The sequence below is a fragment of the Anser anser genome, assembly GCF_964211835.1.
Source record: "Anser anser genome assembly, chromosome: 1".
NCBI classification, from domain to species: Eukaryota; Metazoa; Chordata; class Aves; order Anseriformes; family Anatidae; genus Anser; species Anser anser.
Window position 1 is genome coordinate 41,291,823 of NC_139720.1, and position 11,031 is coordinate 41,302,853.

The following is an 11,031-nucleotide window of genomic DNA, read 5'->3' on the forward strand; positions in this document are numbered from 1 at the left end:
TTTATGGCCAGACAACAGAAACAAACTTAGCCCTCTTTTGTTTGCTTTTTGTTGTTGTTTTGCTTGTTGTGTTTAATTACACAGGCTGTAATCAATTGAAGTTGACAGAACTGACTACAGTGAAATATTAAAAACTATAAGAACGTCCTTGGAGAACTGGATTTATCTTTTATAATAAACTACGCTGGAGTTATTTGAATACATATTTATAGTTCATTCATTACATGCACTATTCATGCAGATACTTTAATTAACATAATGTAATGTTATAAAGCATACTGCGGGGTTGGGAAAAAAATAACAGAGGCAAGTTTTCTAAACCATGGAAATACTGAATTCCAACAGTAGCAAAATTGATGCTCAAGGCAAACAGATTCAGGGTATTACATCAAAATCCACACAGGAGCAGCACCAACAAACAGGTAAAAAACAGGCCAGTGGAGGTATATACTGAGTGCTGTTTCACAAGCTAATTTTTCTCACTTGTCACGGCTTTTTTTTTTTTTGCTGAGCACTCCAGAAGACAACTGCTTTGAAGATTTTACAGCTAATGTACAGCTTTTTAAAACGTGTGCCAACAGCGAAAAAACAGCCTCGGAAATAGTGTCAGAATGTAGCTTGGATTTGGACTATTTGTCATATATGCCAGTAAAGTTGTCCAACATAAAATACATGGTAAAAAGGTAAAGAACTTAAAACCTTTTTTTTTTGCCATACTCCAAAAGCTGTCTCTGTTGTTGACAATAAGCTCCACCACCCAGTTTTCTACAGAAGTTCATTTAACAAAGGAAATATATCACATAAATGCATCTTGCACAGCTTCTACAGAAATTATAACCCTTGGAAAGCGTGAGGCAGAGCAGAAGCCACCCTGGTACTGCCTTTCTGTCTTTGTACAGAAACTCTATGTATCTGTAAGAATATTACTGCATGAAAGATAGTTTTAAATGTATAAATTAGAGCACATAGCAGGTGACTTCTTCCAAAAAGTGAAATCATACATCTACCTACTGAGGGAAAGAGAGAGGTCCTGTTTCCAAGGCGCCTGGCTGACTTCACAGGCTCTCTGCAGCTGGACACGGCTGCAGCATGGAAAAAAGTTCCCCCGCTCCACCCATGAAGGGGCCTAGCAATTACATTTAGTTTGGATGCCACCTGTAAAGGCAGGGAACCAGCGCTGAGTAAAGCACGCGCACAAATGTAGCTTCGCTTTCAGCAGCTGGAGCGTGGATGGCAGCGCGGACCAGGAGCAGACACCGCTGCCATCCTCCCATGCGAGCAGCACGCTCATCATCTGACCCCGTCTGCAAATCTGCCAGCACAATGGTACGCTCTAAAAGGGACAGAAAAACCACAATGAACCCATTAAGCAAATGAGTTGCCTCCATTTTATGCTACATCTGAGGGTATTGATGAGTGGGAAGAAAAACTTAAATGGTTGGCACTTCAGAGTCAGGCCCAAGTAACACACATTACCTTCTAGCCACTGCGTAATAATATATTTGTTTCAACCAATACATTTTCTGTGCATTATGTAGTTGATTGCACTACTCCAAATGGATATCTAAACTGGCTCAGTTCTCAGCAGGACACCGATAACCTAATTCTTGTGATGGCTTTCCACTGGAAAAGTACCAAGAGAAACATCATGAGAGCTCCTGATAATTCAAAAGAAACTCCTTACATAATGGAGATCTTATCGGACACAGGTAATGTCATGCAAGTAAGGAGACTGGCGATCTCCTAGGGCCATGTTAAATATTTGTCTTCAGGCTGCAGCCGCACTTAGAGTAGTTCTGCAATGACAAATAATGGTAAACCCATTCCCCTGGTACAGGACAGCACTGCAATTTTCGAATCCCACAGTCACAAAACAAAGAATTGCAGCTCAGGCAGCCAAACCGTTTTAATGCCTGCACAATATCCCACCTATCCCTCCTGTGCTCAAGAGCAGCACCTGCTTTGTGAAGGGTACAGGTTCACTGCCACCCAGCAATCTGCACGGCGAAGGAGGCCCCTCGCTCATCCCCCTGCCTCCTTCGTTCAGCTCCATGGGGTACCTCACCTCCCAGCTCTCCAGCCTGTGGGGATCCTTCTGAACGGCAGCACGGCCCTCTGGGGTATCAGCCACTCCTCCCAGCTTTGGGTCACCAGCAAGCATGCTAAGGGGGCGCCCTGTGCCATCACCCTGGTCACTGGTCAAGAAGCTGAACAGGACCGGAGCCAGTACTGACCCCTGGGGGACACCGCTAGCTGCAGGCCTCCAACCAGACTGCGCACCACTGAGCACAGCCCTCTGAGCTCTGAGCTCTGCCGCCCAGCCAGTTCCCAACCCACCCCGCTGTCCACTCATCCATCCCACACTCCCCTAGCTTACTTACGAGGATGTTACAGGAGGCGGTGTCGAAAGCCTTACTGAAATCAAGGTAGACAACATCCACTGCTCTCCCCTCATCTACCCAGCCAGTCATCCCATCAGAGCAGGCTATCAGGCTGGTTAAGCATGATTTCCCCTTGGCGAATCCATGCTGACTACTCCCGATCGCATTTTTAGCCTCCACGTGTTTGGAGATGACCTCCAGGATGAGCTGCTCCAGCACCTTTCCAGGAATGGCGGTGAGGCTCACTGGCCTGCAGTTTCCTGGGTCCTCCTCCTTGCCCTTTGTGAGGGCTGGAGTGACACGGGCTTTCTTCCAGTCCTCCGGCACCTCTCCTGTTCTCCATGACCTTTCAAAAGACGACGGAGAAGGGCCTAGCAGTAACATCCACCAGTTCCCTCAGCACTTGTGGGTGCACCTCACTGGGGCCCTTGGCTTTGTGAACGTCAGGTTTGCCTAAAGGACCTCTAACCCGCTCCTCCTTGACCAAGGGGAAGTCCTCCTTTCTCCAGCCTCTCTCTCATGTCTCCGGGGTCCAGGATTCCTGAGGTCTTAGCAGTGAAGGCTGAAGCAAAGAAGGCACTCAGTAGCTCTGCCACCTCTGTATCCTTTGCCTCCAGGGCACCCGCCCCATTCAGCGGCAGGCCCACGTTTTGCCCAGTATTCCTCCTGCTACCGATGTATTTGAAGAAGCCCTTCTTGTTGTCCCTGACATCCCTGGCCAGATGTAATTCCAAATGGGCCTTGGCCTTCCTCATTGCATCCCCGCACACTCTGACAACATTCCTATATTCCTCCCGAGTCGCCTTTTCCATTACACCATAACAAGAGGGAAGCTGAGCATCCAAGTAAGCAAGTTTCTTAACTCAGTGCCACTTGATGAATATCTAATCAGAGACTTAGAGCATCATCACACACTCCCGTAAACTTGCAAAGACTGCAGGAATGTACGATCTGAATGCATTAACCAGAGCATGAGATCACTCGGTGCAATACTTGAGCAAACACTGCCCGTGCTTCACCCAGAGAACTCGCTTCACCTGTGGAAGCGTCTTTTTTACACGTCTTAACAGTAATTAGAAAAAAATTTCCCCATAAAATCTCAAGCAAAGGAACCTGCCAAGTACCTGCCAAAAACTGTTTCACAACTCTTAAAATGAATCATTTCTGCTTTAGCACGCAGCCAAGAGCCTTCAATAATTTATGAATTAGCCAGCAACTGAACCTGCATTTACCACACAAATCTCCCATTAATAACACTCCCACTACTTAACATCGTCAAGTTTTGAGTAACGTGCTGCTTGCCTCAACTCTCCAAATCATCTGTAAAAATACAACAACTAAAGAACACCTCTTTGTGGAAAACATGCCAACGACTGAGATGAGGCACTGTACAGGTATTTATTAAAAAAAAAAAAAGCCTACTGTTCATGGGGCAAACCCTGTGCTGGGATGATGTTTCTGCCGTTTGAAGAGTCAGGTAAATCATTTACAAGCTTTGTTACTTTGGGGGAGGGGAGAGGGCAGGGTGGGCACCAGCTTACTATCAGTTTCAGACAAACGAATATTAAAACTGATGCATCTTCTTCTGATGTATAATTCCTTAAATAGCCGATGATTAAAAAAAACACCTACAACATACATTTCCCTAAGTTGTGTAAAAATACCGACTTTTTTAATCAAAGTATTTTTTTCATGGGTTTAAATGATGGGTAGTATAGCTCCCCTCCCAAACCCAAGTCTTTTAAAAAGTAATCTTCTGGTCTTCAAAATATTGCAGCTTCTGTTGGCAGGCAAGGAAAAGGTAACTCTGAAAGAAGCAAGCTGCTTTCCCTCATCTCAACAGAAGAGTCGTATTAACATCTTCTGCAGTACTTCAGTACAAACACTGGGTGACAGGACTATTGCACTGGAAAAACGTGTGAACGTGCGGATAGGGCATGAACTAACCCAACCTTAGTTGCTGCAAGAACACTTTAAAACGAGATATGAAGGGAAACGGCTGAATGAAAAAACAGAGGAAGATCGGATACGCGCACTCCAGCATTGTGTCAAAGTCACTGCAACCTTAGGAGCTTTCAGAGAGATAGATGTAACATTTTTACTGGTGAAGGATCAATATTGCACACTGAGGGAAAAAGCTAACGGAGCTAGAACTCCCATCTACAACCACGAGTGTGACGAAAATGAGGATTATTTATTCATCTTGGACCATAAGTAAAAGCTACTCCTTCAAAACGAAAATCTCGCTTCCCAAATGCCTCTTACCATCTGTCAAACACTTTTAGCTGCTCTCAAGAGGCTTTTTATGCTACCATATACATTACATCTGCAACAGATTTTCTCGTTGTAGAGTACAGATGGAATAAAGCATTGTTTTATAACAAACACAGCAAAACACTGCATGGGACTTAGACTGTGTGCAATCCAGAACCAGCCACTCCGAACAGAACCCTTCTGACTAACGTCTAACCCTTCTGCTAATCAGCGCCCTATTACAACAACTGTTTCCTAAACACCACTCGGTTCACAGGGTTCAACACTTGACCTCTAAAGGGAAAGCACACATGCAATGTCAATCCTCAAAACACTAAGCTCCATCAAGTCAATAGTATGAAATTATAAAAATGAATTAACTGCGACAAACCGGTTGGAAAGCGCGCGACTTGCTGTTACCATGAGCTGGCCAAGTGTTTCTTTTAGATAAAGCCACAAGGAGCTGCTGCTATTCTGCTTAAACTGATGGAGTTTGAGGCAGAGAAACCATGTCCTTGAGCAAAAGTTAATTTATTAAAAAATACGTCTATAATTATGCAGATTGTTCAAGCTTGGGGTCAAAGTAAGCGCACAAAGTAACAACACATTGTCTCTACTGATTCCCAAGATTATGAATGTTAATTTTTCAAAGGAAACAACTTACTTTTTGTACTTTCTTGTTACAATTTAGACCTTCTGACATCTAAAAACCTGCAAAAGCCATGCTAGTCTCAACATCTGCTCAAACATTTTCAAGGCAAGTCACAAGAATGACACAAGGCCCTCTGCATTGCTCCAGCTGTAAGCTGAGCTCCACTCCTCATTGTGTGTTACTGGAAGAGCTGTAAGCAGCGGAGGGACGGAGGCAAACTACTGGCGGGCTGAAGTTAAACAGAAAGGTTATCAACTTCAACCAAAACACAAGACAACAGCAAAAGGAATCGCTCAAGCAAAATCCAGAAGCAGCCCTCTAAAAGGAACTGAAGCCTGTGGGAAAACTTCCCCCCCTCACCAAGACTGTGCCCATCACCTCTTGCATCTCAAAACAGAGGCACTGCTGAACTGTACAGCTGTCAACTACACGTTATAACAAAAGCTAACTGAACCGGCTGTTTAACAAAGTAGAAAAGCTTTATTAATTCAACATCAGTACAAAGACGGAATGGGAAAGGAGGAGAAAAATGACGGTACTGTTCACTCAGTGCAGAACTGCTCAACATTTAGCAGCTGTACTTCTTACTTCCTCACCAACGCGCTGAAACAGCCTAGGTGAAGAGCTATGGTATTTCGTTTCCTGTAACAACAGGGACTGCGCAAGTACCTGCCGCAAAAACCTTTCAGCTGTTCCCCATCTCTTCAACAGCACATCTGCTACGCAAGCAAGATCTGTATTAAGAGTGTATGACATTAAAAACTACAAATTACCTGACCAAGATTTTCACATTGCAGTTTGGGGAATGCCATCGTCAACTTTGATGTTTGTAGTGCTTTTGTTACACTAAGCGCAAGTGAAGAAAACCCCACGCTTTGAGGCAGTAAGACTACCCGGTTTCCTCACCATTTCTTCACTGAAGGTCTTTTCATGTTTCCTTTACAATTCTCTAGTTCGCTGAATACTGTAAGTTGTCATTCTGCTTTTAATCATAAAGCTGATTACCTCAGAGCTTGGTGGAGGCTCGTAAAAAATGCTGCCTGGCCCACTTGGGAGTTTCAACTATATGATGTCATGCAATTTCTGCAACAAATTTATTTTCTGCTCCCAAACAAAAGGCCAAAAGGCTAACAAGAGAAATCATTTGACAGATTAAAAGTGACAGATTTCACAGCACGGGAGGAAAAACCCCTCAGAAGAACGCCCTGGAAGCTTCAGAAGACAGTCGTGTGAAATGCAGCAGGGAGGGCGGCGGTGGGGCAGCCATCAGGGAAGAGGTGAGCGCCGAACAGCTGCCCTGGCACGGCTTATTAAATATTGGCCAAAGTGCTCTACGCGAAGACTTACTGCGGGGCGAGGGGGCAGGAACAGAACCTCACGGGATACAAAGCACACGTGGCTCTCGTAGTACGTAGCTGCACTGACATTTCATTGAAAGCATAAGGGCAGACAAAGGAAAATAGATGCTTACAAGTACCGAGTTCCCTGGTATGCTTCTCGATCACTTCGACACGATATTTATAGCCTCTAAACCAACAATCCTCAAACTTATTTTCCCCAAAAAATATTTCCTTCTAATCCCAGCGTTTCAGTTTCCTTAGGAGCGACACCCTGAGACAACGCAGCACGAACTAAGGGAAGCACAGGCGCGGACCAGTCTGACTTTCCGTCCCGACTCAATTCCCCGCACAAACCGCGCCAGCCCAACATTTTTCTCCTGCAGCATCGGAAAACTCCTCCTTACGCTGTAAAAGTTACGGAGCTTGAACGTTTAGGCGAATCCAAGCGGCGCATCGGAGGTGCCCCAAGGGGCTCGCAGCTGTGGGCAGGCACAAGGAGCGGCTGGCCATTTTCCGAAAATTTCGCGTTACAGCGATTTGACAGGACGGCGGGCTTAGCAGGAGCTCTGCCCCTGACTTGTGCTTGACAGAGGAAAAGAAGAGGTCTGTTCGCTGCTGGCTCCGAGCTGCACCAGGCTCAACGACTCGCGTTACCCGCGGCACCTTCACAGCTCCGCACGCAGGGCAGAGAAGCCCGACAGGGAGCCCACGAGCGGCCGCAGGCAGCCGCCCCTCGCCTCAGCCGCCTTCAGCCCTGCTGCAGACGGCGTCAGGAGAGCGCCGGCAACGGGGGGCTCCGCCGCACGCTCCTGCGAAGCTGCACGATCGCGAACCCCAGGGCTACAAAAGCCGCGAGCGGGGCCGCAAACCCGGCGCGGGGCTAAACCGCAGCCGGCCCCGGGGAGGCGGCGGGGGGCTGCGAAACGGCACGGAGCGGCACGGCACGGCACGGCGCGGCTCCGCTGCCTCCTGCACGCAGCGGCGCTTGGCGACAGCGGCGGGGCAGACCCGCTCGTTTCATTTTTTTTTTGTTTTCCCCCCAAAAATTTCCCAAATCGGGTCGGTACCGGACGCGAGTTAACGGCTCGAGGAGCCCCGCGCCCTCCCTGCCCGAGCCTCGCCCCCCCGCACCCCGCTCACCTCGCCTGCAGCCCTCCAGCGAAGCGGCGCCGCTGGCCCGGCTCGGCTCGGCTCAGCCCGGCCCGGCCCGGTACGAGCAGCCCCGCGGCCGTGCCCGCGCCCCTTCCCCTCCCACCCCCGTGCTCGGCCCCGCCCCGCCCGGCCGCCGGCCGCTCCTCGCCGCGCGCGCGCGCACGCGTAGGCGCGCACCCCGCTCTGCGGTCGCCGCTTGATCCCCTCATCCGCCGCCGCCAGCGGGCGGGGGCGGGCGCAGGCGCGTCCCGCCCCGTCACGGGGCTGCCGGCGGAGGGCCCGCCCCGCGGCTGAGGGGGGCCGTGTTTTTTTGTTTGTTCGTTTGTTTGTTTGTTTTTTAAATCTCACAGAATCATTAAGGTTGGAAAAGCCCTCCAAGATCACCTGGTCCAACCAGCCCCCTGCCACCACTGTCACCCACCGAACCATGTCCCTAAGCACCACGGCCAACCTTTCCTTGAGCACCCCCAGGGACGGTGACTCCACCACCTCCCTGGGCAACCCCTCCCAATGCCTAATTACTCTTCCTGAAAAGAAATGTCTCCTCATTTCCAACCTGAACTTCCCCTGGCACAACTTGAGGCCATTCCTTCTTGTCCTACCACTAGTTACCTGTGAGAAGAGGCCGACCCCCAGCTCCCCATCTCATTACGTGTCCCCTCATAGCAGTTTTAAACGTGTTACTGGCAATATAAAACCACAGTGAGCGGCTCATGTATCATGTTCACATCTTTAAAATAAAATGAATACGTACCTCGGGTTTTCATCACCTGCCAACTGATGCAACTGGAAGCAGCTGCAAACTGCTGAATAACTTTTGGAAATGCCGAGCATCTTCTTTCCACTTATGTCAAGAGAAAGTACTGTCAGTGTATTCAGAAAGCGTTTGGCACCTTTGGCACTGCCCAGATAACTAATGATGCAGAAAGTTGTCAAAGGATTAATGTTTCCAACCCTGAAAATAAGACTTCCAGCTCAATCTATTTTTCAGAGTATTATCTGCTGTACCTCATTATGTAGCAGTGTCACTAGGAGTCCATTATCTTAGGCTAATGTTCCACTCACAATCTTTTCATTCTGTTCCTTGAATAATCCGAGTTAATTAAAAGGCCGAGTATCTTTCATCAGTGCCTTTTTTTTCCTTTCAAATACTTCTGTAGAAATGTCTGTGTGTATTCCTGGCTGCAGAAGATTGCTTTTTTTTTTTTTTTTCCTTCCTTCCCCTCAGCAATTAGGTACAAAATGTTGAAGAATACAGAGAACAATTGTTTTCATTATTATAAATTATTTGAAGTTTCTTTGTACAAAGCTTTCTATAACTAAATGCTACTTCTCCCCAAAGGAGGGCTGTGGAACGAGATAATTCACTCATTTAAGAGTTACCCATGCAGGTTTTCTCCCTGTAGAGCTTTAATTCATGACTTTGGTTGTGGTCTGGCTAACGGGCTGAGCATGGCTTTGGGCAGCAGTTCTGGCCGTGCATGCAATTCGTGACTCATTCCCACCTTGCCTTGTGGCAGAGCACCTTTCTTTTACAGCTACTTCCACAGTCACCAGACTTGCCCGGTAACACTCTGAGAGCTCCAGCAAAAAACGTGCTCTTGAAGTCGTCCTGAACAGCCATGGCAGGTCACGGTGTGCGACACAAGGAATATGACACCGGGCAGGGGGGGCAGCTAGGAGTCGGTTCACTTTGCAAGTGCGCTAGGTGAATGAACCCATGCTTCACTTTTTGCTTCTCCTGGAGGTCACCAGTAAACTCCTATTACTCATTCCCAAAGTGCTTTCCTAGCATTACAGTGCTTGTATTTTGATCTGTGATAGAAGCGTGAGGCTGTCAGCACACCAAAACGGCAATCGTTTTATGGAGAAGCTCAGTCCTCTGCTCACATGGCTTAAACTGAATCGAATAAATGCTGACATAGGTTCTCACAGGTTGCACAAACCTGGATTATACCACAGACATTTTGTTAAGGGACCTCTTATGGTGAGGGGAAAATGACCACAAACCATATTTTCACATTTGAGGACCTGGAACGCTAATAAATGGTGGGAGTTTGTTCCTCACTCATTTGGCCTGTCAGGTGGAAGAAACACTTAACTGGCACCACAAATACATTGAGTGGTGAAAGCATTTGCCTACATCGCATGTGACTGTGTAACAGACCTGCTGTGAAGCATGCCCGTGACCAGGTATCACGTAGTGGACATGCTCGGGCAGCAGGGAAAGAAAGAACTGATTTTCCTATAGGAAGGCCACAGCTACCAACCCTCCTTAATATGGGGGCAGAGGAAAAGGAGGTGGAAACTGCTGTGAAAAACGGGATGAGCTCTGCCCCATCATTGATACAGGCCTTTGATTACAGCATGTGTTTTCCCTTCAAGCAGTAGGGCCATGGTGAATTTAAGGGAGGCCCTGGTGTTTGAAGTAGCCAGAGTACAGCACGAGCAGGGTTGCTGTATAAGAGAAGGTGAGCTGGGAGCCCAAGGGGATAACAGAGGTGGCAGGGCAGGGACCGCACCAGCCAGGTCCCAGTTTCACAGCACCCGGACAGGACAGACTGGAGATGGTGGCCATGTTCAGCCAAGCGTCCAGGCAATATCACAGTGAAGAGGTGGGTTCAAGGTGAAGCCAGAAACAAGATGCCTAGGCCACAGCTGGATCAGGTCCAGTGACTGCCAGATGAAACAATAGCAGTAAGACTGAGGTGAGGTCAAGCGAGGAAGTCAGCTCACACGCTGCGATCTGTATCAAAGGTCTCTGTGACCAAGAGTGGGCAAAGCTGTAGCTGATCTGCAGAACTGCACTCCTCTAACACAGCTCCTGCACGGGTGGAGGCCCAGCTCTGAGCCTAAATGGAGGTCCTGGGCCCATGGATGTGCGTGGAGGCCTCCTGTGAGGCTGCTCAGGGCCGTTGAGGCTTACTAGTGCAATCAGGGCACACGGGTCATCTAGTCCATTTCTTCTTCGCAGAATAAAAATTGCAATAATACATTGGAGCGAGCCCTTCAGTAACCTACAACTACTCCTTGGCAGAACTCTTATAAAAGGAACAGTAAAATGGTGAACTGGAGAGATGTACTATAAGCTAACATGATGCTCAAATGCAGGCATAAACAGCCTCTACCCAGAGTGTGGGAGCTTAGGACAGTGCTGCCATGTCACAGTTCCTTCCTAGGTTCGTGTGTTCTCTGCTGTGTAATCCGAAAACAAGATAAAGCACTTTACAACATAAGCAGAACATGAAAAGGC

General features: G+C 48.0%; 1 protein-coding gene across 2 annotated transcripts in view; it reads right to left on the minus strand.

Annotated features, from left to right (window-relative positions):
• The window catches only part of OSBPL8 (oxysterol binding protein like 8), a 90,587-nt gene extending 82,681 nt beyond the window's left edge, over nucleotides 1-7,906 (minus strand). Inside the window, exon 1 of one of the 2 annotated variants that reach the window (XM_083838725.1) lies at nucleotides 7,767-7,906. The gene's annotated coding sequence lies outside the window, so the exon portion shown is untranslated. The remainder of the gene's footprint in view (nucleotides 1-7,766) is intronic. The other variant, XM_083838729.1, reaches the window with a different exon arrangement.
• Nucleotides 7,907-11,031: the final 3,125 nt, after the last annotated feature.